This window comes from Adiantum capillus-veneris, chromosome 19 (assembly GCF_014529385.1).
Source record: "Adiantum capillus-veneris isolate H3 chromosome 19, ASM1452938v2, whole genome shotgun sequence".
In the NCBI taxonomy this organism is placed as follows: Eukaryota; Viridiplantae; Streptophyta; class Polypodiopsida; order Polypodiales; family Pteridaceae; genus Adiantum; species Adiantum capillus-veneris.
In genome coordinates, this window is record NC_140949.1 from 30,044,122 (window position 1) to 30,069,251 (window position 25,130).

A 25,130-nucleotide genomic window follows, 5' to 3' on the forward strand; every position below is an offset into this window, starting at 1 on the left:
GAAGAAGGCCATAGGAGAGTGGTAAAAACAACGTGCAAATCTCTCACCATCCGATGGTCCATCACATTAATTTTGGTTGTTGACATTTAAAGTCGTTTCAAACAAAACTCACACTGTATAATTTTAATAGTTGATTGTTCACATCATGGCTTCCTTAATTAATAAAATAGGAAGAATATTTAGTTGAATTGCCTTACAAATGTACTTGGAATAAAGTCTTACTATACTTATTTGAACATTTTCATTATGAAAGTGAGTGTGTGTATATGTGCACGTGCATCGATCTCTCTCTCTCTCTCTCTCTCTCTCTCCCCATTAGTGTTCGAAAAAATCCATTTTTCCAAACATACAAAATTTCTTTTCTTGAATTTGCTAAGAGGAAATTCTAAAAAATTATATTTATTTCTCAAGTTTTACACTATCTATACTATGTATAAAGGGGAAAGGAACTCTAGCCCCTCCCTCGATCACGTGTCACAAACTCATAGATCCGGCGGTGTGCTATGCATAAAACAAAGAGACGAGAGAGAGAGAGAGAGAGAGAGAGAGAGAGAGAGAGAGAGAGAGAGAGAGAGAGAGACGTCCGAGTGACATTCCCTTAAAGAAGGAGAGAGAGAGAGCGAGAGAGACCGATGGGCAACCACCACACTGCTTGTGTCTTGCTATGAAGAATTGCACCTACTTAGGCGGCGGCGACTAGGCCGTCTCCCTCAGTGTCTCCCTTCTTAGCGTACGATTGCCAGCTTGCGATAGCCTGGGCTCCCATTCTCTTCCACCATACACACTCTATTTTAAATCTTCTTTAGATTACCCTAGCCCGCCCTCGTCACTATATGGAACGACTCTATCGAGGGGGGATCTAAGACCCAAATTTGGCAGCACGAGGCGGCTTTAATCTCGGCCGTCGGATCACATAGTGAACTCGGGGTGAACTAGGGGTGAACTAGGGGTGAACTCGGGGCAAAAATGGCGCCCCAAGTTCACCCCTAGTTCACCCCCCCTAGTTCACCCGCCTCGCGGGGTGTGGGTCGACGAACCTGGGACGTATCGGTTGCCACACGAATGCCCTACCACCACTCTAGCGCGTGTCACTGTCCATGTTGGCATGGCACATGATCATATCCTAGTTTAGACACCCCTAGTTCACCCACCCCTAGCTTACCCGCCCCTAGTTCACCGTTAGTTCACCTTCAGTTCACCCCTAGTTCACCCACCCCTAGTTCACTATGTGATCCGACGACGGAGATTAAAGCCGCCTTGCCCCCCAAATTTGGGCCCTAGATCCCCTCTGACTCGGAGCCGTGCCATATAGTGACGAGGCTAGCCCGCTGCTTGCGAGTTTGCCATTGCAGATCTGTAACGTCCTAGCTTAAATACAAGCATCAGTCGATGGAGATGCTAAAGCAAGCCCTACAACCACGAGCAGTGAGTACCTATACAGCATGTGCATGATATGATCAAAGTAGTGTCAAATAGTTCTAGTGAGCACCGAATTCTTTGCTTTCACCAAGAAAGCGCTCTCTCTCTCTCTCTCTCTCTCTCTCTCTCTCTCTCTCTCTCTCTCTCTCTCTCTCTCTCCATGCCATCGTTTTACAGGCAGCAAGAAGATCTTCTTCTTCTTTTTCCCATGAATTATACTAAAGATATAGCTTGGCTCTCTCTCTCTCTCTCTCTCTCTCTCTCTCTCTCTCTCTCTCTCTCTCTCTCTCTCTCTCTCTCTCTCACACACACACACACACACACACACATACATGCATCACGTAGAAAGTTGGTGCCTGGCTACAAGCTCTCTCGCTCCAAGCTTGGCAACGTGTTTAAGCGGCCGTTCATTAATATTTTGGATTTCCAAGCGTTATTTTAACCCTACTTCATTGTTGAGGCTTCACAAGCAATATGCACAAGAAGAGGAGAGAAGTTGTGTCGCCCGTGTCATTTGGTATTGGGGATAGCCAAGAGGTAGCCGTACAGGCAGCGACTTTGGTCCCTCTTTGATGCAACCTACTTAATACTTAGGCCTCTCTCTCTCTCTCTCTCTCTCTCTCTCTCTCTCTCTCTCTCTCTCTCTCTCTCTCTCTCTCTCTCTCTCTCTCTCTCTCTCTCATGAATCTGTGCGGGTGTGCAGTGTGCCTGTGAGTGGGAGTGAAGGAAGGTAGGAAGCAAACGCAACAGGCGGCAAGGGTACAACTAGAGTAGAGCGGCACTGGCAGCTATTACCCAGCTAATCAAGGGTGCTACAGAGGGGACATAGGTAGGGGCTACAAAGGCGTCGCAATAGAAGCACAAGAGGAGGGGGAAGGGGGGGACGGGTAGGGTTGGAGGGTTAGGATTTGAGCAAGGTTAAGATCAGAGAGGACAGAGGCGGAGTTTGCAAAAGCAAAGTTACAAGTAGGAGAAGTGCACGAGCAACAAAAAGGAAGGGGAGTAGGGTTAAGACAAGTTCGAGTTGAGAAGGGTCCGACATACGAGGGGGCCACAAACGGACAATTGTAAAGGAAACAGCTCCTTCTTGGCGGGATAGCATGTCATTGCATTCAACCCCTCGGCAACCAGCCCGCCATGGCTACTTTTTGCTCTTTTACCTACATGAGCATGGGATGGTGACTCTAGAGTAGTGCATGTGAAACGTGAACTATCATAATGAGCACAAGTCTGAATGGGCTGATATTGTAAGTCTACAGGGTTGACAATTCATGGTACGTGCAGAGTGTCACAGATGGAGTTGAATTGAGTAGGAGACAGCAAGCTTAGTGATTCAATGTCAAAAGGAGCTGGTCACAGTGATGATGGAGACTAGCCACTCTGTGTCAATCGTCAGCTCTTTTGATTGCAGGGTGTGATCGGTCATTAGATGAGAGAAAGTTGGATGATGTCGTTTGCACAATGGAGGGTGATTTGAGGTATTTGACTTGGCTCTGTTATCACATAGGCTTTTTGCACAAGGACATGATTACCCATTGACAAGGTCGTTGATCAAGGGATTGTCGTGTAATTTTTTAATGTCCCTGTGTATAGGCAAGCATGTTGTGATGTCGATATCTCCAATGTGTAAGAGTGCCAACAACTCCCACATTTGCTTTGTCTTACTCTGTACTCCACCACAATGCTCATGCCAATACTTTGTAGTCAAACTGCACTCCTCTAAGGTGCCAAACCTCATGAACTAAATGCCTTGCCATTACACTATCATCCTCCACAACTACACCTTTTGCCATTCATTGAAGGTTGCATTATTATCCATCTTTTATCTTTGTGAAATTTTCACTAAATTGAATGGTTGTTGTTCCTTACCAGCTTTCCTTGAAGAGAGTCTTGAGTATGCTATAAGGGACATTGAGATCAATTGATTGAGCAATGCTTAGTGGAAGCACAAAAAGGTGTTGTCACTAAGAAAGGTCACTTGCAACTATACCATCATTGTATGATTACAAGGGCAAGCTCTAGGACCTCCCTTTAATATCGAACTTTAGAATGTGTGTGTGTGTGTGTGTGTGTGTGTGTGTGTGTGTGTGTGTGTTTTGGACAAAACTATCATTTTCAACTAATCTATTTGAATCAATAAATTTTTGGATCTTTGGAACATGTTGCGTCCCCAAGGCAACTTAAGATCTTTTGAACCTTTTATCTTATATATATCTATCTTAAAAAGGTTGAAGTACTCATCCACGTGGTAGCATTTCCCTTCCTCTCGCCTCTCATCCCCCTTCCCCTGGAATGCCAGCAACCACACCAACAACACTCCACGCTAGACAAAGGCCACGTAGCAGCGCTCCACAACAAACCTGCCAATAGTGCTCCTCAATATGCAGGTCTTGCCACTGTTGTTCCTCTGCTAGCTCCTTGACATGCTCTCTCTCTCTCTCTCTCTCTCTCTCCTTGAGTTGCGGGGTGTGTGTGTGTGTGTGTGTGTGTGTGTGTGTGTGTGTGAGACCACAATGAGACACCTCAACGCATCAACATCTCTATACAATCAACACCTCACTGCATCAACAGCTACCCCCCATCAACAATCTAAGCCCTTGCACCTCCCCACCATTTGTGCATTAAGCTTTTGTACCTTGTATTGTTGCTTTTGTAACTTAAGCTACCATCTCCTTTGCAAGTCAATTAAGGCCTTTTCACACACGTCCACCCGAACGTGTGTGCAAGTGAGATGGCCAAAATCCATTGGCTAGTTGTGACGTCCGCCAGAGCAGAAATGCAACTAGCTTCACCCCCTCGCCCAACCTCGGCATTCATTCTCTCTCTCTCTCTCTCTCTCTCTCTCTCTCTCTCTCTCTCTCTCTCTCTCTCTCTCTCTCGGGCTACTTTGGAGTCTTGCATAGGAGACTATGCAAGAAATGTAGGGCTCTCTCTCTCTGCCAAGCACCCCAGAGAAATGTAGGGCTCTCTCTCTCTCTCTCTCTCTCTCTCTCTCTCTCTCTCTCTCTCTCCGACGGTGCCACCGCCGAGGTGGTGCTTTATGCTAGTTTTTCTCTATTTCTCCTTTTTCCCTTGCCCTTAACTAGCATTTTTGAAATTGAAAATGGCACGATATTAAGCTGAGACACATTTTTCATGAACACTACTCCATTAACATGTCAAATGTGTTCTAATAATCACTAAATTTATTATAGAAAAAAATGTTGCCTTATTGAGACCATCGTGAAATCTTCACATTGTTATTAGAGTGTTGACATTTTTTTACCTCTTTTTTTTAAGAGGGGCATGAGTATTATAAACATTATTTTTTATGCTTTTGATATATATTGTAATTTAATTAGTTCATCATTAAGGATAATATCAAAAAAAACTTAATATTTTATTATGAGACCACATGTTTCAAAATACTAGTCATTATTTTATTTTATTACATGCGAATCTTGCTAGATCCGTTCATTTGCTGTCTAGCAATAGCGCACAAGGCAAGCAAAACTCCTGCAGCAGTGAATTCAGATTTGAACCTAAGATCAATAGTGCCAGAAGTTCTCGCGCTAACCACCTCAGTCGTCTGCTTTTGCAATTGCCATCTTGTGCCTTTAATCTCAAAAAAAGCTGTTGCAACCTCCTCCGAGCATGTGATCCACCTATGGTTGCCACCTGATGTTGCCTTGATTCTCACGTCCTTGCGTTGACATCCCCTTCAATTATGAAGGCCATCATCACCCCTCAAGATCATCGCCTTTTTTTTTATTTCAACTTGGTCATCAGAATCTATTCAAGATTCACCACCTACCTTCTTTCTTGAAAATCGTAGGGACATACTAGTCATTTCCCATGTTTCTCACACAAAGAAACCTCTTACTATGAAATCCTTCTCAATAGCCTTAAGTAGGCCATAGTGAATTTTCACCTTCTTAGAAATTCAATCCTTGTGCTTTTTGGATAACAGCTTTATTGGTGAAGGCTTTTCAATCTGTGGTTGCCATAGAGTGATGTTTAATAATATAAATAAACCTTGTGATGACAATTTTTTCCTAGGTGCTTTGTCAATTATTTCTATGCTTTGTATTACAATAATTTCATGTTCATGATATATTTGATCAATTTTCTTTATTTTTTATTTTTTGTTTCGGATATGACTGGTACAAGCAGGAGTTGAGGCTACCACAAAACTAGGTCGACTCGTGACAATTTTTTGGTTGATAGTGGTTCTAGTGATTCCAACAAGCTATACTGCAAGCCTGGCTTCTATGCTGACAACCAACCAATTGACTCCTAGGGTTAAAAGCTTTTCAGAGCTACTAAAAAGTCGCCTACCACTTGGATATCAAAGTCGAAGTTCTTATACAAGAACAATCTTGCAAACAGTATACCATGTAGATCCCTCCAAGCTGATACCATTGGACAGTAAGAGAGAATATGAACAAACTTTCCAAAATGAACAAGCAGCTGCCATCCTTGATGAGTCACCCTACATCGACAATTTTCTCAACTCGAAATGTGGCTCATATGTCAAAGTTAGCGATGTCATTACATTCGGAGGCTTGGGATTTGTAAGTGAATTCTTTTATCATGTTAATTCCTTAAGTTTCAAAGAGAGAACCTAGCTGAAGAAAGTATTAACAATGAACATTTGATCAGCTCTACACTAAGTAACATTAAGTAACACTAGTAAAACAGTGCCGCCTTCGGCGGCAACATGGCCCCTCTTACCCTCAAGCCCCTTCCTCCTCGCAAATTTCATAAAGCAAATCAAAAAAAGTATATTCTCTCTCTCTCTCTCTCTCTCTCTCTCTCTACTTTTGGTCTCATAGATCATAATGGCCTTTTGGAGGCATGGATATAACATTTTGTTTCATTTTGTTTCATCTCTATGCAAAGGCATGTTTGAATTTTCGAAAATAATTTGACACAATCATCACAACTTTCCAAAAAGAAGGCTAAATACTCCCAAAAAAAATTTAGACCCTAATCATATTGGCATACTCTACATTAAGTGTGACCCATGACATAACTTCAACCTTGGAAACCTGACTATTCTGCTCAAATTGTTAGCTGCTCTTGCTTTCTAGCTTCCAAGTATTCAATAGCCGATTACCAAAATGAAGCATTGTACCCAGATCTCCTGGAAAGACACCTTTTCTTGTGATACGCAAAAGTTTCAAAAGCGGATCCCGCTCGCTCTTTACCGTGACACATAATATTTATGAGACTTGGATGTAAGGAGCTCACAAAAAATTCCTATCACATAATTTCATGTGGAAGGAGTGGTGTAGGCTCCCAACACATTGGAGAGAGAGAGAGAGAGAGAGAGAGAGACGTTCGACTAAGCGTCATCCAAGTGTGAGATGAGAAGCTGAAAACAGCTGCCTCGTGCTTTAGAGATGCAAGCGCATGTGACTCCATCTAGAGAAACACCCTCGCTTCACATCCGCCAAGAACAGCCCAAAAGCTTCTTGGCCCTGCCCAAGTTCGAAAGATCCCGCAAATCATTACATTCCAAAAGATGATGACATCCCAGACAGGAAGACCCTCAAGCACTTTGTGCGCTTTATGAAGTGTACCATATTTGGCATACATGTTGACAAGGGAGTGCCAAGCACGACATTTTCTTTCAACAAACCCCGGCTGACAATATCATCGTGAATTCTTTTGCCCATAAAAGCATCTTGTGTAATGCCACATGACGTCAAGGCACAAGTATACATGGTTGCATCGGGAGAGATGCTCGCCCGAAGCTGACCCTTGCCTTCAAGATCCAAGCGCGCATATGATTGCATCTCGAAATACACCCTCGCTTCGCATCCGCCAAAAACAGCCCAGAGCTTCTTGGTCGTGCCCAAGTTGGGTAGATCCCGCAAATCAATGCTTTCCAAGAGACGACGACATCTCGGACAGGAAGCTCCTCAAGCACTTTATGAAGTGCACCACATTTGGCATGCATGTTGACCAAGGCAATGCCAAGCACGATGTTTTTTTTTTAACAACCATCGACTGACAATATCATAGCGAATTTGTTTGCCCATATCTGCATCTTGTGTAATGCCACATGCCTTCAAGTGTTCATTATTGCATTTGCAGAGATGCCTCCTCTCTACATTCGCTGAAAACAGCCCGGAGCTTGCTGACCCTTGCACTCATATTGCAAGCGTATGTAAGTGCATCTGGAGGGAGACCCTCCGCCGAAAACAGCCCAGAGCTTCTTGGCTCTTTCCAAGTTGGGCATATCCCGCAAATCAGTGCATCTCAAGACATAACGACGACATTCCGGACAGGAGGCTCCTCAAGCACTTCGTGTGCTCTATGAAGTGCACCACATTTGGCATACATGTCAACCAAGGCACTGCCAAGCATGTTGTTTTCTTTCAACAAACCCGACTGACACTATTATCGCAAATTCTTTTGCCCATATCAGCATCTTGTGTAATGCCACATGCCTTGAAGGTGCAAGTGTACTTGTTTGCATTTGGAGAGACGCCCTCTCTCTGCATCTGCTGAAAACAGCCCGGAGCTGACCCTTGCCTCCAGGTTGCACGCGCATGTGATTGCATCTTGAGACACACCCTCGCTTCCCATCCACCAAAAACAGCTCAGAGCTTCTTGGCCCTACCTAAGTTTGGTAGATCCTGCAAATCATTGCATTCCAAGAGACGACGACATCCCAGACAGGAAGATCCTCAAGCGCATTGTGTGCTTTATGCAGTGCACCACATTTGGCATACATGTCCACCAAGGCAGTATCACCATCTTGCTTGGTCTCATGTGCGTTGAATATGGAACCGCTGATGAAGTGCTTCTAGAGAGACACCCTTGCTTTGCATCAGCTGAAAACAGCCTATAACTTCTTGGCCATGCCCAAGTTGGGCAAATCCCGCAAATCAGAGAATAAAACAAATCTCCATCTAGAGAAACACCCTCGCTTCGCATCCGCCAAGAACAGCCCAAAGCTTCTTGGCCCTGCCCAAGTTCGAAAGATCCCGCAAATCATTGCATTCCAAGAGACGATGACATCCCGGACAGGAAGATCCTCAAGCACTTTGTGTGCTTTATGAAGTGTACCACATTTTGCATCCATGTTGACCAAGGGAGTGCCAAGCACAACGTTTTCTTTCAACAAACCCCGGTGGACAATATCATCGCGAATTCTTTTGCCCATAAAAGCATCTTGTGTAATGCCACATGCCGTCAAGGCGCAAGTATACGTGGTTGCATTGGGAGAGATGCCCGCCCGGAGCTGACCCTTGCCTTCAAGATCCAAGCGCATGTGATTGCATCTTGAAAGACACCCTCACTTCGCATCCGCCGAAAACAGCCCAAAGCTTCTTGGTCGTGCCCAAGTTGGGTAGATCCCACAAATCAATGCTTTCCAAGAGACGACGACATCTCGGACAGGAAGCTCCTCAAGCACTTTCTGTGGTTTATAAAGTGCACCACATCTGGCATGTATGTCGACCAGGGCAATGCCGAGAGTTCAACAGCGAATTTGTTTGACAATATCATAGCAAATTTGTTTGCCCATATCTGCATCTTGTGTAATGCCACATGCCTTCAAGTGTACATGATTGCATTTGCAGAGATGCCTTCTCTCTGCAATCGCTGAAAACAGCCTGGAGCTGGCTGACCCTTGCCTTCATGATGCAAGCATATGTGATTGCATCTGGAAGACACCCTCCACCGAAAACAGCCCAGAGCTTCTTGGCCCTTTCCAAGTTAGGCATATCCCGCAAATCAGTGCATCTCAAGAGATGACGACATTACGGACAGGAGGCTCCTCAAGCACTTTTTGTGCTTTATGAAGTGCACCACATTTGGCATACATGTTGACCAAGGCACTACCAAGCATGTTGTTTTCTTTCAACAAACCCGGCTGACACTATTATCGTGAATTCTTTTGCCCATATCAGCATCTTGTGTAATGGCACATGCCTTTAAGGTGCAAGTGTACTTGTTTGCATTTGGAGAGACCCCCTCTCTATGCATCTGCTGAAAACAGCCCGGAGCTGACCCTTGCCTCCAAGATGCAGGCGCGTGTGATTGCATCTCGAGACACACCCTCACTTTGCATCCACCAAAAACAGCTCAGAGCTTCTTGGCCCTACCCAAGTTTGGTAGATCCTGCAAATCATTGCATTCCAAGAGATGACGGCATCCCAGACAGGAAGATCCTCAAGCACTTTGTGTGCTTTATGCAGAGCACCACATTTGGCATACATGTCGACCAGGGGAGTATCACCGTTTTGCTTGGTCTCACGTGCGTTGAATATAAAACCGCTGAAGAATTGCGTCTAGAGAGACACCCTTGCTTTGCATCAGCTAAAAACAGCCCATAACTTTTTGGGCGTGCCCAAGTTGGGCAAACCCCGCAAATCAGAGAATTCCAATAGACAATGACATCCCGGACAGGAAGCTCCTCAAGCACTTTTTGTGCTTTATGAAGTGCACCACATTTGGCATACATGTCGACCAAGGCTGTGCCAAGCACGTCATTTTCTTTAAACAAACCCCGGTTGACAATATCATCGTGAATTCTGTGAGCAGACTTGGACACTCCAAGTCGAGATTCTACCACGACACAACAGAGATTCACTTCAAAACAGTTCACAGTTCACAATTGATTCGACACTGGCCCTGCGGAGTTCCGTGCCTGGAGATGTTGGCCCCAAAGACTCGCGCCCCTTTCGGTATTTCTTTTTGTATTAATCTGTTGCACAAAGTACACGGAGTGGCTGGGTCTCATTCTCAGACTCTGCGTCCAGATGCTCTGAGAAGTGAGAGGCCAAGCCACACTTATAAAGAGTTACAAGGGATGCCAAAAGCAGAGCCCCAAAAGCTGCCCATTGAAAATAAAGCAACTTTTAAAAAATAAATTCCTACTCTCAAACTTTGCGTGGAAACTAAAGCAACATTTGCGTAAACTTTTCCAACTTAAATTTGCGTAGAAAAACAGCCAGACATCAGCGTGTGCTTTTCCGTACTGCCAGCCACATCATCCCCTACGATGCCGTACACGCCACGTCAGCATAACAGCGTGGGTTCCAGAGAGCTGCCACGTCAGACTTTCCACCAGGGGCGGGTGTGTGCGTGTACAAGGCAGCCATGTGTGTACAGGGCAGCCACGTCACCAATTTGTGACATACCTCCCTCTTGAAAGCATTGTAATCACCCTCGATTACGCCTGCAAAACAGACAGAAGCCATAAACTGTCTTAGCAGACATTGACTGTTAGTACCGACGCACTAGGAAAAACACATCTAGCACATGTACCAATCGACAGTCACATCACAAGACATCTCTTGACATCACATGACAAATCACATTCACAAATTCATTCGGATCTTAGACCATGATTTATCGGCAACATAGCAATCACATCTAGATCCACTCAGGACCTCACAGATGCCCGATTTACTAATCCCTATTGCAACCATGTCTATCGAGATCATTTAGACCAAAATGTTGCAGTCATTTCGTCTATCAATTCCTGCACTTAAACAAGTCAAGAACAAATCAGTATCATATTAACTGGAATTCCAGCTCATAAAGTCATTACAGCAGAATACTGTCAACTCACAGTATCCCTGAAACTCAAAGACACATCAGTGACTTTAATATCAAAAACAGAGGCAATATGTTGACGAAGGAGCGGAGCAACTCCCCTCTTGTGCATACCCGCTACATTAGATTCCGCCCAAGCTGAATTCTGGGTTCCATTTAGAATAGACTATGCTAATCCAAATGCTTCAAGGTAAAGATTCACAATCAAAGGTGTATATGCTAGGTCCTCCTCCTCTATCCACTTCGCATCAAATGCAAGATAGTTCTTGAATTCAACCAAGAACTGCCTTATCGCTTTACCCTTAATCTTTCTGTCTTTATGTGCCCATATCTGTTCGGAAACAAGAATCTCCTCGTTTTCTTCCACTTTGGGTTGCTCATTAGGCTTCCCATCTTCGGGTACATCGTCTTTAAAAGGCTTCAAGAGACTCACATGAAAAGCATTGTGAATCCTCCAAGTGTCGGGCAGCTTCAATCTAAAGAAGACATCATTTATCTTTTCGGAGATCTGGAAAGGTCCGTAGTATCCAAAGTTTAGTATCACATACTAAACTTTGGAAAAAGCCTCTCCTTTCTCTTTTTCTTTCTCAGGCATGCCTTCTCAAAACATAAGAGCACCCAATCGTTCTCCTTCAATTTCAAATCGCGACAATGGAGATTTGCTACCTTTTTCTATCTTTCTTGAGATTTCTGCAAAGCCTCGCGGACCTTGACAAAAGTTGTGTCCAAGTCACGCGTGTACTCATTGGCTTCAAAAATCTTATCTTTCGTGCTTAGGAAGGGTGGAACCTTCATAGCACGTTCAATAATCTAAATGGCGCCTTCCCCGTCGAAGAGTGTATCGTGTTATTGTAGGCAAATTCCACCAAAGGTAAATACTTTTCCCATTGAGTCTTCTAATTCGAAATGTAAGACTTCAATAAATCTAGTACCACTGAATTGGCAATCTCAGATTGCTCGTCAGTTTGTGGGTGGAAAGATTACGAGAACTACAACCACGTGCCAATGTTCTCCGAAATAGCCTTCCAAAACAAACTCGTGAATCTGGGGTCCCTGTCTGAGACAATCGTCTCGGGCATACCATGTAATCTGAAGATCTGGGCCACAAACAGTCTCGCTAAGTGATCCGGCTTGACTGTTTTCTTCACTGCAATGAAATGAGCCTGCTTGCTAAATCTATCAATAACAATCCAGATACCATCATGACCACTCTGTGTTCGTGGGAAATCAAAAATGAAATCCATCGCAATACTTTCCCAGGGGCGGGTGGGTAGGGGCAAAGACTGTAACAATCCCTATGCTTTATGCATGTCAAACTTGACCTTCTGGCATACCAAGCAACTATGTACAAAATCGTCCACATCCTTCTTGAGTCTCGGCCAAAAGAAGTATCTCTCTAGCCCTTTCAAGGTGGTAGCAATGCCGCAGTGACCCGTAAAAGGTGGACAGTGGCATTCGGTCGTAACCTTTTCCATCAACGGCTGTGTAACGAAGAACATGGTTTTCCTCATCAAGTAGCCATCTCGAATGGAATATCCCGCTACTATCTCCCTATTCCGTATCCGAGTGAAAATATCTGCAAATCTGTATCTGTGGCATACTGATCGACCGTATCCTCGAAGTTCCTATGATGAATCGCAGAAATAGCCAGAACCAACGGCTTCCAGGGCAAAGCATCTGCCACCAAATTCTTTTGTCCCTGCACATGGACAATCTGGAAGTGAAACTATGACAAGATGTTCGCCCACTGCATCTGCTTTTCTAATAGCTGCTTTTGTGACAAGAAGTAGCGTAAACTCTGATGCTCTGTGAAGACAGTAAAATCCGCTCCGAGTAAGTAATGTCACCACTGAGTAAGAGCATGGATAACCGCCAAAAGCTCTTTCTCATAAGTCTGTGTTGTAATTCAGGCCTTGACAACATCGGCTCTCATAGGCAATGACATAACCTTCTTGCATTAAGACCGCACCCAGACTACGACCACGAGCATCACAATATACTTCAAATGACTTCTACAAGTCCGGCAAAGTCAAAATTGGTCCTGTAGTCAATTTCTCTTTCAGTGTTTGAAAGGCAGTCACCTCTGTGGGTCCCCACGAGAAAGGGACTCCTTTCTGTGTCAAAATATGCAAAGGGGAAGCAAGCTCTGCAAACTTTCTAATGAACCGCCTATAGTACGAACACAAGCCCAAGAAGCTTCTGCCTTCATGGACATTCTTCAAATCGGGCCAATCACGGATAGTCTCTATCTTGGCTGGGTCTATCTGCACTCCTGTTGCTGACACAATGTGTCCCAAAAAGTGTATCTCTAGTAGGAAAAATTCACTTTTCTTCGCATTAATCACCAACTTGTGATCTTGTAATGCCTGAAAGACTTGTAGCACATGTTCTCTATGTTCTGTCTCATCGTTGGGAGAAAACAATGATGTCGCCAAAGAAAGTGCAAACAAATAGTCTATACTCTCGAAAATCATGTCCATCATCCGGTTATATGTCGCAGGAGCATTGGTTAGCCCAAAGGGCATCACCAAAAACTCAAATAACCCAAAAGTCGTCCGAAAAGCTGTCTTGTAGACATCTCCCAGCTGTCTTGTAGACATCTCTTGGCGCGATTCGGATCTGATGATATCCGCTCTTCACATCGATCCTGCTAAAGCACGAGGATCCCTGTAGAATATCATTGATCATAGAAATCGGAAATCTGTTCTTCATGGTGATTTTGTTGAGAGCTCTATAATCGATGCACATTCTCCAAGATCAGTCTTTCTTCAAAACCAACAACACTGAAGAGCAATGCGGTGAAGTACTAGGCTGGACAAGACCCTTTTCCAAGAGGTCTTTCACTTAGTTCATATTCTCTTCATTCTGGGCTTGGCTTACATGGTAAGGTGGCCGATTCGGTGGTGTGCTTCCAGGTATCAGATCAATGATATGATCCTCAAGACGAGCGGGTGGTAACTCGCCTGGCAGGCCCTCTAAAAGCAATCGGCTTGAGTGTGGAGAAAATCTTGGCATTCTTTATCACATTCTGACATATTTGTCCTATTCTCATCACTCAACTCTCTCAAAAAGATAAGAGTAAACAAACAGACTGGATTTTATTAATTTTGAAACGGCCGAAGCCGATACAATAGGGACAGACTCGCCCTTAAGTTTCACATCAAGTACAATGGTTCGGCCCTTCTCTGTAGTCAAAGTCGCTTTTCTCGCCCGATAGACGACCACGGCGTTGTTCATATGGTACCAGGGAATTCCCAAGAGGACATCACAACCTTCCAAGGGCATTATGTAGAAGTCCTCGTGTCCCAAATACACATGACAATGCAACCGAAATTTGCCAATGACACGTGTAATGGCTACGTCCCTGCCATGTGCCACTAGACTGCCTCTGCTAGTGCTCCCATCCGATTGGGTGTGATCTCGAGCCGCGCCGGCAATTCAGGTAAAATGAAGTTTGCCTTGGCTCCTCCATCAAAGAAAATCAGGGCTTCCTGGTCTTTCACTCTGCCCCAAGCTCGGCAAAGTTCTGTACTCTCATCAATCGTGCTTGGGTCAGTACCCATGCAATCTAGAGCCAGCCCTGCTTTCATCTTGCCTTTTTGTCCACGTTCCTCAGCTGCTTTTCGAACTCTCAGAACTATCTTCATCCTTGTTGTTCTGTTCTTTCTGTGCCTTTTTAGGGCACTTCGCGGAGATATGCTCAATTTCCCTGCATCCAAAGCGCTTTCTCTCTTTGATGTAGAGAGCTCTCTCTCGAAGAGTAAGCTTGGGTGGTGCATCCTTTTCTTTCTTTTCTGGTTGCTCTTCTTCTTTCTACTTTCATTGTTCGAAGTTTGTTCGGTCCTTTGCATCATGATTTCATCTGTGGGTACATCAAACTGCCTTAGTGAATGGTAAAACCCCGTTTCGCATGAATTCCTAAATGGAATCTGACTTTTGCTCTAAGCAGTGATCTCGGATCTCTGTAGAAAGTCCCAAGGTAAACCGCTCAATCTGTTCTTTGAACGAGATCTTCTTAAGTGAAGAGACTGGTAGAAAAGAGCTCCAGAATCTCTCGCAATAAGCGTCCAATGAATCTCTCTTGGTCATCCGAAGATGGTTCCAACTAGTTCGTATGTCACGTTCGTACTCCCGAGTCAACCAGAAAGAAATAAAAAGCCTCAGCCATTTAATTGGCGCTTTCTTGTTCAATAGAAGCGTGGACCACCAAGTTTGAGCATTTCCCCTGCAATAAGAGGTAGTCCTCCGAATCTTGGAGTGCTCTGAGTAACACCCTCCAGAGAAAGCTATGTCAAATTGTTGTATGAAAGCCTTCAAAGCATATACCTAGATGAATCCAGGATAAGCCCAGATTCACCCTTGAAGGAAAGTGCAAGGTATAGACCCATGGTAGTCACCCACAAGACAATATAACCATCAGCTCCATCATGCATAGTATTGACTAAATACCACGACATCCCCACTAACGTCGTCAGTGCCCAATAGTGGGTGTAGAACTAGGTACTAACATATGCTCCCCAACACAGCACACACCACACGCACACACACACATGAGCATACATCAACACAAAGTTTAGCGTGCTAAATTTATGTCATGACTCGGGAGATCAAGGGCAGACTCAGCCATAATGAAGCCTAGCACTAAAAGAAGCATTAAATCGAAAAAATTAGAACAAAAATGAGGTAGTTGATAGGGCATACGCACCACAAAAGATAGAAAGAATTAGCACAATATCAACTGGTCGTAACTCGGACGAAAACTTCACAATGTGAAGTCTGCATGTCCGCAATACGACTAAAAAATATACCTAGATGAATCCAGGATAAGCCCAGATTCACCCTTGAAGGAAAGTGCAAGGTATAGACCCATGGTAGTCACCCACAAGACAATATAACCATCAGCTCCATCATGCATAGTATTGACTAAATACCACGACATCCCCACAAACGTCGTCAGTGCCCAATAGTGGGTGTAGAACTAGGTACTAACATATGCTCCCCCACACAACACACACCACACGCACGCACACCAGATATATAACATCACCCAAGAGGTGCTGAGTTCTCAGACTCTAGATCCAGGGCAGACTGCCGAGTGAGAAGCCTAGCACTAAAAGAAGCATTAAATCGGAAAAATTATCACAAAAATGAGGTAGTTGATAGGGCATACGCACCACAAAAGATAGAAAGAATTAGCACAATATCAACTCGTCGTAACTCGGACAAAAACTTCACAATGTGAAGTCTGCATGTTTGCAATACAACTAAAAATATACCTAGATGAATCCAGGATAAGCCCAGATTTACCCTTGAAGGAAAGTGCAAGGTATAGACCCATGGTAGTCACCCACAAGCCTTCAAAGCATCTCGAAATCCAGAAAATGTGTCAAATTTAATTGACTGTCACCTTCTTGAACTCTCGGACTTTCTTGCTTTTATCTTCGAGAAAGTCATACTGGTAGGCTTTGTAAAAATTCTTCTTCCTTGCATAGAATCTGCGGTCATCGGAGTCCGAACTATCCAAAGACGAGTCCTCCGTAGAATTGTTCGAAACTGGGCGAGATTTAGACTTCTTTGCCTTTTTCTTGCCCTCTCCGAAGAGTTGCTTTTTACTTCGCTTTTTGCCTTTTCTATCTTCTTCGCTCAAATCGAAAGAGCTAGAAGAACTCCAAGTGAAACCGGCCCGTGGGGCGATAGGCTTTGGCTTTCACCCGAAATTCTTTACTTTAGACACACACAGAGAGAACGTGCAAAGGAAACCTCTGATGGGAATTAACACTTAAGCACACACAAGGCTAGGAAGCTAGAATGCTCCGAGCAGACGCCGACAACCTGTAGGCCCCAATATTGGCTTCCCTTTCGGTATTTCTTTTTACTTCAACAGAGGGAATAAAACCAGTGATTTCCTACGAGCTGTCCCGCATAATCCGGGCTGAAATCCACCTGTTCTGGGCCGATTTTGGCAACATAACTATACTAGGACGCTTCACAGACAATATCCCCACGCAATAGATGACTTTCACGACGCATACGCCGAATTCACATGTACCTGCAGGGGATTAGCCACTAGCTAATCCAGTACCTATGCAAGAGGCTCTTGCCTCGGCAATCGTGCATGAACCCACACAACTATACATCAATTAAATGAAAAGCCCTCTTGTGGGGCATCACATAACTGCACGTAGGCGAGAGAGAGAGAGAGAGAGAGAGAGAGAGAGAGAGAGAGAGAGAGCAGTGTATCGTGTGCACAGGATCACTCCTAGCACCACACTGTACATAGAGGGGAAAGGAAGCACTTCATAGCTCTTAACCTGTGACAGAGAACTCCAAAATGAGCCTCCCAGCTATAAATTCAGCGCTACCTTCTCTTGCATGAGGAAAGTGCACAGAAATGTGCCACTTGGCACAATTACACGCATTTTCTTGTTTCAGGGTTGCCGCCTAAAAATCTCCCGACCAGTTGCCCAATTGACTTCGCGACAGAGTTGTAAAATGTTCCCAGTGTCATTCCAAAGGTAATGACGCGAACACATTTCACGGCCCAAAATAGCAGTTTCCTAAATTTTAGGAGATGCTTCCGTTGGGCTCCCAATGGTCATCTAACCATCTATCCTCATTGGGACCGCATCCAAAAGTGCAATGTGGCCCAACTATTGGATACTTTCTGTTGGTGATTCCACCTTGACTTTATGCCTTTTATTGAGTTCACTTCCTAATATCCACCAACTTGCTAAGTGCGACGGTGGGACCTACATGACCTTGCACTGAGCCTAGACATCCTCTTACTGTACGAAACAAATTCCAATGCCGTCCAACTTCCCGTCTGCGGGTGAAACTACCGTTCACATTGGCCATACAATGTCCGACCATTTGCAACTTCAAAAAGAGGATCTCAAAAATAAAACAAAAATCATTAGAAAGAAACCAACAACTAAGGTTAGCAGCTGCCACGTCCTCGTGACACGAAGAAGAAGAAGAAGAAGAAGGTAATCCTTCAAACCGCACACGCTTCTTCTGCTTTCTTGCCGAGGCAAAAGTAGATTGACGACCCAAATAACCCGAGAAGTCAATTCCTTTCTTCTGCTTTTTGTCATGCTTTTTAGTTTTGTTCTGCACGTCAACAAGCTAAGAAATCCGTGCATCAACCACCTCTTCTAATTCTTGCTCAGTAAACATCCTTGGAGTAGGAGGTTTCTTGAGTATCAGTTTGGGGGTTGGTTCCGTAGTTTGCTTCCACTGTGCATACACCTCGTCGAAGGAGGTCTGGGTCATAAATTTTGCAAAAGTAGATTGACGACCCAAATAACCCGAGAAGTCGGTTTCTTTCTTCTGCTTTTTGTCATGCTTTTTAGTTTTGTTCTGCACGTCAACAAGCTAAGAAATCCGTGCATCAACCACCTCTTCTAATTCTTGCTCAGTAAACATCCTTGGAGTAGGAGGTTTCTTGAGTACCCATCTCTTCAAGCTCCGCCGGAGTAGGCCGAGGTGGGCCGTACTCACGTGAATCTTCTTCATGATCTCTTCCCGCATCTCCAGATGCAGAAGGAATCGATTGATCTCTGTCAAAATCCATAAGTGCCACGTAAGAAGGATCGGATTTCCCTGTAGAAGAGAAATCGGCCGCGCTCTGATACCCCTATAACAGACTTAGACACTCCAAGTCGAGATTCTACCGCGAAACAGCACAGATTCACTTCAAAACAGTTCACAATTCACAATTGAATCGACACTGGCTGGCGAAGAGATGTTGGCCCCAAAAACTCGAGCCCCTTTCGGTATTTCTTTCTGTATTAATTTGTTGCACAATGTACATTGAGTGGCTGGGTCTCACTCTCAGACTCTACGTCCAGATGCTTTGAGAAGTGAGAGGCCAAGCCACACTTATAAAAAGTTACAAGGGATGCCACACGCAGAGCCCCAAAAGCTGCCCATTAAAAATAAAGCAGCTTTTAAAAAATAAAGCCCTCTCTCTCTCTTTCAAACTTTGAGTGGAAACTAAAGCAACATTTGCGTAAACTTTTCCAACTTAAATTTGCGTAGAAAAACAGCCAGACATCAGCGTGTGCTTTTCCATACTGCCAGCCACATCATCCGCTTTTTCTGGCACTGCCGTACAGGCCTACCACGTCAACAAAACAGTGTGGGTTCCGAAGAGCTGCCGCGTCAGCCTTTCCAACAGGGACGGGTGTGTGCATGTACAGGGCAGCCATGTGTGTACAAGGCAGCCACGTCACCAATTTGTGACAAATTCTTTTGCCCATATCCGCATCTTGTGTAATGCAACATGTCTTCAATGTCACGTGCACATCTAACCCTATGTATACGTGGCCAAGCTACTTCATGACTAGGGTTCAGTTAAGTTCAGTTCAGTTAGCTTAGGAAGTGTTCTGGCACTTTTGTGAGTCTGTTCGCAAGCACTTAGAGTAGATGCATATCCTCTGGTTACACACAGCATGATCATCAACATTACCGTCATATTCCATCAGGAGCATTTTACAATGCTAAAAACCTATTTTCTCTATTTTAGCCATTTTTCACTTATTATTTTTAAGTGACTTTTGTTGGGAAACTGGGTAGGGCAATTTGACAAGCAAGTATATAAGAAACCTAGCGCTAGCATTATCTAGCAGAAGAGGCAGCAGGGACCTGTGTCCAATAGTGCACCTTCTCAGCAAGACCCCCCTCGGACAGTCAACCTAGCGTTTTCAGCCATCAACAAGAATCAACCAACGTTTTTCATCAATTGCAGATCAGCCCCATCATTTTGCATTTGCAGACCAACCTGGCGATAGCAGACTCAGCAGATCCCCTAGCGTTTTTACAGCAAGTCAGAAATCAGCCTAGCGTTTTTGGACAGCAAAACCCTTAGCATTTTGCAGATTCACCGCGACAGAACCAACACATGCATTAGCGTTTTGCATTTTCAGCATCAAGACACCGCAGAACAGCCCCGAACTTTGCAGATCTCACCTTTCCACAACAGATCCTCGCCGCACCGTTAGATCAGCCAAAGTTTGCAAATTCAGCTCGGAAAACGCAGATTTCAGCATCTGCGTTTTCAGCGCGTCGTCGTCGCATCGTCGTCATCGCCATCGTCACTGACATAGAGTCAGAATTCAACAGATACCAGATCTGCAGATTTCTGCCATTAGAGTTTTAAGCTTTCAGCCCATCTCGTCGTCGTTCTCATCGTCGGCAAGTCCATAGCATTGTAGAGATTTGTGCAATCAATGATAGACCGCTCTCGCCGTAGAGAGTGGGGCCTTCGGAGGAGGGTTTGACAACATTCTGGTGTTGTATTCTCTCTCTCTCTCTCTTAGTCTCAACACCTTCATTCACAGTGTTTATCCACTTGTTTGTGATCATTTGCACTCTCTCACTAAAGGAATGGAAGGCTCTCCCTTCAGTAAGTAAAAGGAACCCTTGAGTACAGTTCGGAGCACTCATCTTGAGCAAAGTTCAACTTTCACTTCCGCTGCACCTTACATTGATATCAGAGCTTTGGCAGTGTTATGTATCACTCAAGGAAAGAACCACAAAAAAAAAAATTGCTTGTTGTCGTCGCACATAACCCAAGTCCACTTGGGCGTGTTGATTCCTAATCGTGTTTTTGGAGAGTGACAGGAAACCCAAGAAAGAAGGACTTGTCCAGCCTCCCCTTGTTTCTCTTTTCACTCATTGAGAGTGGACCGTGCACTTAGCGGCCGGCCAATCGACGTAAGGTGGGAAAAAGCAACCTTGGTGTGAGCACAAGGCCGCCAAGGGGTGCACCCGCGGGAAAGAGAAGAGCTCAGGTAAGAGAAGATTCTTCTCTAACACAGATTGCAAGCTAGAGAAGAACCTCAAGACTCAAGAACCTCAAGAACCAAGACCCACAAGAACCCAAGTTCCTCGTGAACTTAAGCACCCACGACTTCAGTATATGGCCATTACTCGAAGCGGAATGGATACTTCGCATGGAGGTGGTGAGCATGGAAGTGGCGAAGAAGAATTGTCCCCACCAGGAGGTTTTTCCGACCCTCCCCCTTCCCCATCTACGCCAAGGATTTCACTAACTCCTATGGAGGCTTTCAACAAGATGATGATGGACAGGAAGTTAGAACGCGAAGCAAGAAAAGCAGAAAGGCCGACTTTGAGCGTGAGCCCAAGCAAGCGCGCTTGCCGGCCGACAAAAGAATTGCCGAATTGGATCGTGAACACAAAGAAAGAATAACCGAATTCGATTGCAAATGCGAAGAAAGACAGTTAGAGCGTGAAGCACAGAGAGCCCAACACATGCAAGAGTTGGTCCTACTTTTTTCTAATGTAAAGGCGCAGATTGCAAAGAATCAAAAGAAGGAGACTCTCTTAGTCTTTTCTTCTCCAAAGCATGACACACATGATTTGCATGATAATGATAAGCATGATGATTTGCATAATAAAGACGTCATTGTTCACAAGGATGTGATTATTCACGAGCATAATGATGTGCATGACAAAGACGTCATTGTTCACAAGGATGATGGTTTAGTTGATACTTTGTTTAGTCAAGCTAACCTCATTGCAGATTCGATCAATCATAAAGAACCGATCTTAGCTCTCGAGTCGAGGTCCCACGAACCCCACAGCAAGTATTATGTGCGAGCATGATTAGTCAACAAGCATTGTTTGAGTGTTTCATTCGTGATAGTTTCCTGTATTTTAGTCACCGTTTTTATGTGATCCCTTTTCATAGGGATGAAATATTGTACGATGAACACAATTCACTCATGATTGAGCACAGATGTATGCAGATTACTCATGAAAAGATGAAATGTTTGCATTTAAGGAATTCGCATTCCATGTTTCTTCCTTGGTATGACACACTATCCAAAAGAGCACAAGAAGGATTGAGCATCAAGCATCGACATTTCCATAGTGATTTGCCACAGTTGATTGATTTAGATCGAAAAGTCAAGATTCGACCCCATTGTGTGCGTGTTTGATGAACGGTTTGGCACTCACTCTCTTTGTTCATCTACATTGCATGCACAGTCTTTAAAGAACTCTATAATTTTTCCAGCCACTTTACATGGAATGGGTCGTGTTTTTGTGTTGGAAGTGGTTTTGAGAGTTTTCATCCTCGGGAATTCTTGAAGAAGGTAGACGCATGACTATAGACGAAGTTGAAGCATCGAAGGAGCCACAAATGACTGTCGCTTTCAGAGCGGCCCAGAGAAGCAAGCGTTGCAGACCTTTATGAAGTTCAAGTATCACATGACCCACGCATCAGAGTTGGCCGGCGAAGAGTCCTTCCCAGGATTCCACGCACTGTTGGCGATCTCCCACGACGCCATACAGTTCGGTACCAGTACCTCAGTTTGAAATTTAGGGGATTTCGCGTCCAGATCTAACCCTATGTGTACGTGGACAAGCTACTTCATGACTAGGGTTCACTTCAGTTCAGTTAGCTTAGGAAGTGTTCTGGCACTTTTGTGAGTCTGTTCACAGACCGTGCATGTCCAGGCACTTGGAGTAGATGCATATCCTCTGGTTGCATACAACATGATCATCAGCATTACCATCAGATTCCATCAGGAGCATTTTACAGTGCAGAAAACCTATTTTTCCTGTTTTAGCCATTTTTTACTTATTATTTTGAAGTCTTTTTGTTAGGAAACTGGGTAGGGCAATTTGACAAGCAAGTATATAAGAAACCTAGCGATAGCATTATCTGGCAAAAGAGGCAACAAGGACCTGTGTCCAACAGTGCACCTTCTCAACAAGGAACCCCCCCTCCCCCCCCCCCCCCCCCCGCGTTTTTAGTCATCAACAAGAATCAACCAGCGTTTTTCATCCATTGCAGATCAGCCCCAGCATTTTGCATTTGCAGACCAACCTGGCGACAGCAAACTCAGCAGATCCCCTAGCGTTTTTGCAACAGGTCAGAAATCAGCCTAGCGTTTTTGGACAGCAGAACCCTTAGCGTTTTGCACATTCACCGCGACACACCCAGCACATGCATTAGCGTTTTACATTTTTAGCATCAAGAAACCGCAGAATAGCCCCGAACTTTGCAGATCTCACCTTCTCGCAGCAAATCCTCGCCGCACGGTTAGATCAGCCAAAGTTTGCAGATTCAATCGGGACAACGCAGATTTCAGCATCTGCGTTTTCAACGCGTCATCGTCGCATCGTCGTCATCACCATCGTCACCGACATAGAGTCAAAATTCAGCCAATACCAGATTTGCAGATTTCAGCCATTAGCGTTTTCAGATTTCAGCCCGTCTCGTCGTCGTCCTCATTGTCGTCGACATCGTCGGCAAGTCCATAGCATTGTAGAGATTTGTGCAATCAATAGTAGACCGCTCTCGCCATAGAGAGTGAGGCCTTCGGAGCAGGGTTTGACAATTCTGGTTTCGTATTCTTCTCTCTCTATCTCTCAGCCTCAGCACCTTCATTCACTGTGTTTATCCACTTGTTTGTGATCATTTGCACTCTCTCACTAAAGGAACGGAAGGCTCTCCCTTCCGTAAGTAAAAGGAACCCTTGAGCACTCATCTTGAGCAAAGTTCAACTTTCACTTCCGTTGCACCTTACATTCAAGGTGCACGTGTACATGATTGCATTTGCAGAGATGCCTTCTTTTTGCATTCGCTGAAAACAGCCCGGAGTTGGCTGACCCTTTCCTTCACAATGCAAGCGTATGTGATAGCATCAAGAGAGGTTCGCATCCGCCACAAACAGCCCATAACTTCTTGCCCGTGCCCCTCTTGAGCCTATGCAATAATTGATATGCTCCAAAGGACAACATTTTGGATAGGGCGATCCTCAAGTGTAGGTGATTGTAACAGACTTGGACACTCCAAGTCGAGAATCTACCGCGACACCACAAAAGATCACTTCAAAACAGTTCATAGTTCACAATTGATTCGACACTCGCCCGGCGGAGTTCCGAGATATTGGCCCCAAAGACTAGCGCTCCTTTCGGTATTTCTTTTTGTATTAATCTATTGCAAAGTACAAGTGGGTAGCCGAGACTCACTCTCAAACTCTGCGTCCAGATGCTCTGAGAAGTGAGAGCCCAACTACCTATATAAAGGTTTACAAGGGATGCCAAAAGCAGAGCCCCAAAAGCTTTAAAATCTGTCCCAAAAGCTGAAAATCAAAAGCTTGAAAAATAAAGCTAAAGAGGCTTCTCTCTCTCTGAACCTCTTGCATCAAATAAAGCAAAAAGGTTCTCTCTCTCTCTCAAGCTCTCTTGCATAGAAAAAGCAAGGCCCAAAAGCTCTCTCTTATTTGCGTAGCCAAAAGCAGAACACTGACTGACGTAAAATCCGCCACGATTTGCGGGCTGCCACGTCATCAACCGTACGGAGTTGCCACGTCAACATTTCGCGTCGTTTTCGGTTTTCTGCAACCAACCAGCCACATCACCATTTCTTGCCAGAGGGTGTGTGTATGGACAGCCACGTCACCAAGTTGTGACATAGGGCCCTCTTGAAAGCATTGTAATCGCCCTCGATTACGCCTACACAACAGACAGAAGCCATGAACTGTCTTAACAAACACTGACTGTTAGTACCGACGCACTAGGAACAGACATCTAGCACATGTACCAATCGACAATCACATCACACGACATCACAGGACATCACTTGATATCACATGAGAAATCACATTCAACATTCATTCGGATCTTAGACCATGATTTATCGGCATTGTAGTTAGCAATGGCATCTAGATCCACTCAGGACCTCATAGATGCTCGATTGACTAACCTCTATTGCAACCATGTCTATTCGAGATCATTCAGACCAAAATGCTGCAGTCATTTCGTCTATCAATTCCTGCACTTAAAAACAAGTCAAGAACAAATCATTTTCATATTTTTTCCGGGATTCCATTTCATAAAGTCATATAGTAGAATATTGTCAGCTCTCAGTATCCCTGAAGCTCAAAGAGACATCACTGACTCTAGTATTCTAAAATCAAGGCATCTGTTGACAAAGGAGCAGAGTAACTTCCCTCTTGTGCAACCCACTGCACCAGATCTCCGGCCAAGCTAAATCCGGGGTTCCATTTGGAGTAGACTATGCTAAACCAAAAGCTTCAAGGTAAAGGTTCACAATCTGAGGAGTATCTCCTAGGTCCTCCTCCTCCATCCACTTCGCATCCAATGCAGGATAGTTGTCA

At 44.6% G+C, this 25,130-nt stretch overlaps 1 long non-coding RNA gene across 2 annotated transcripts in view; it reads right to left on the bottom strand.

Moving 5' to 3' along the window:
* Window positions 1-6,233: 6,233 nt before the first annotated feature.
* The window catches only part of LOC147433770 (uncharacterized), a 44,015-nt gene continuing 25,118 nt past the window's right edge, over window positions 6,234-25,130 (bottom strand). For both annotated transcript variants that reach the window (XR_015185298.1, XR_015185297.1), the window contains exon 2: window positions 6,234-10,594. This is a non-coding gene — a long non-coding RNA (uncharacterized LOC147433770). The remainder of the gene's footprint in view (window positions 10,595-25,130) is intronic.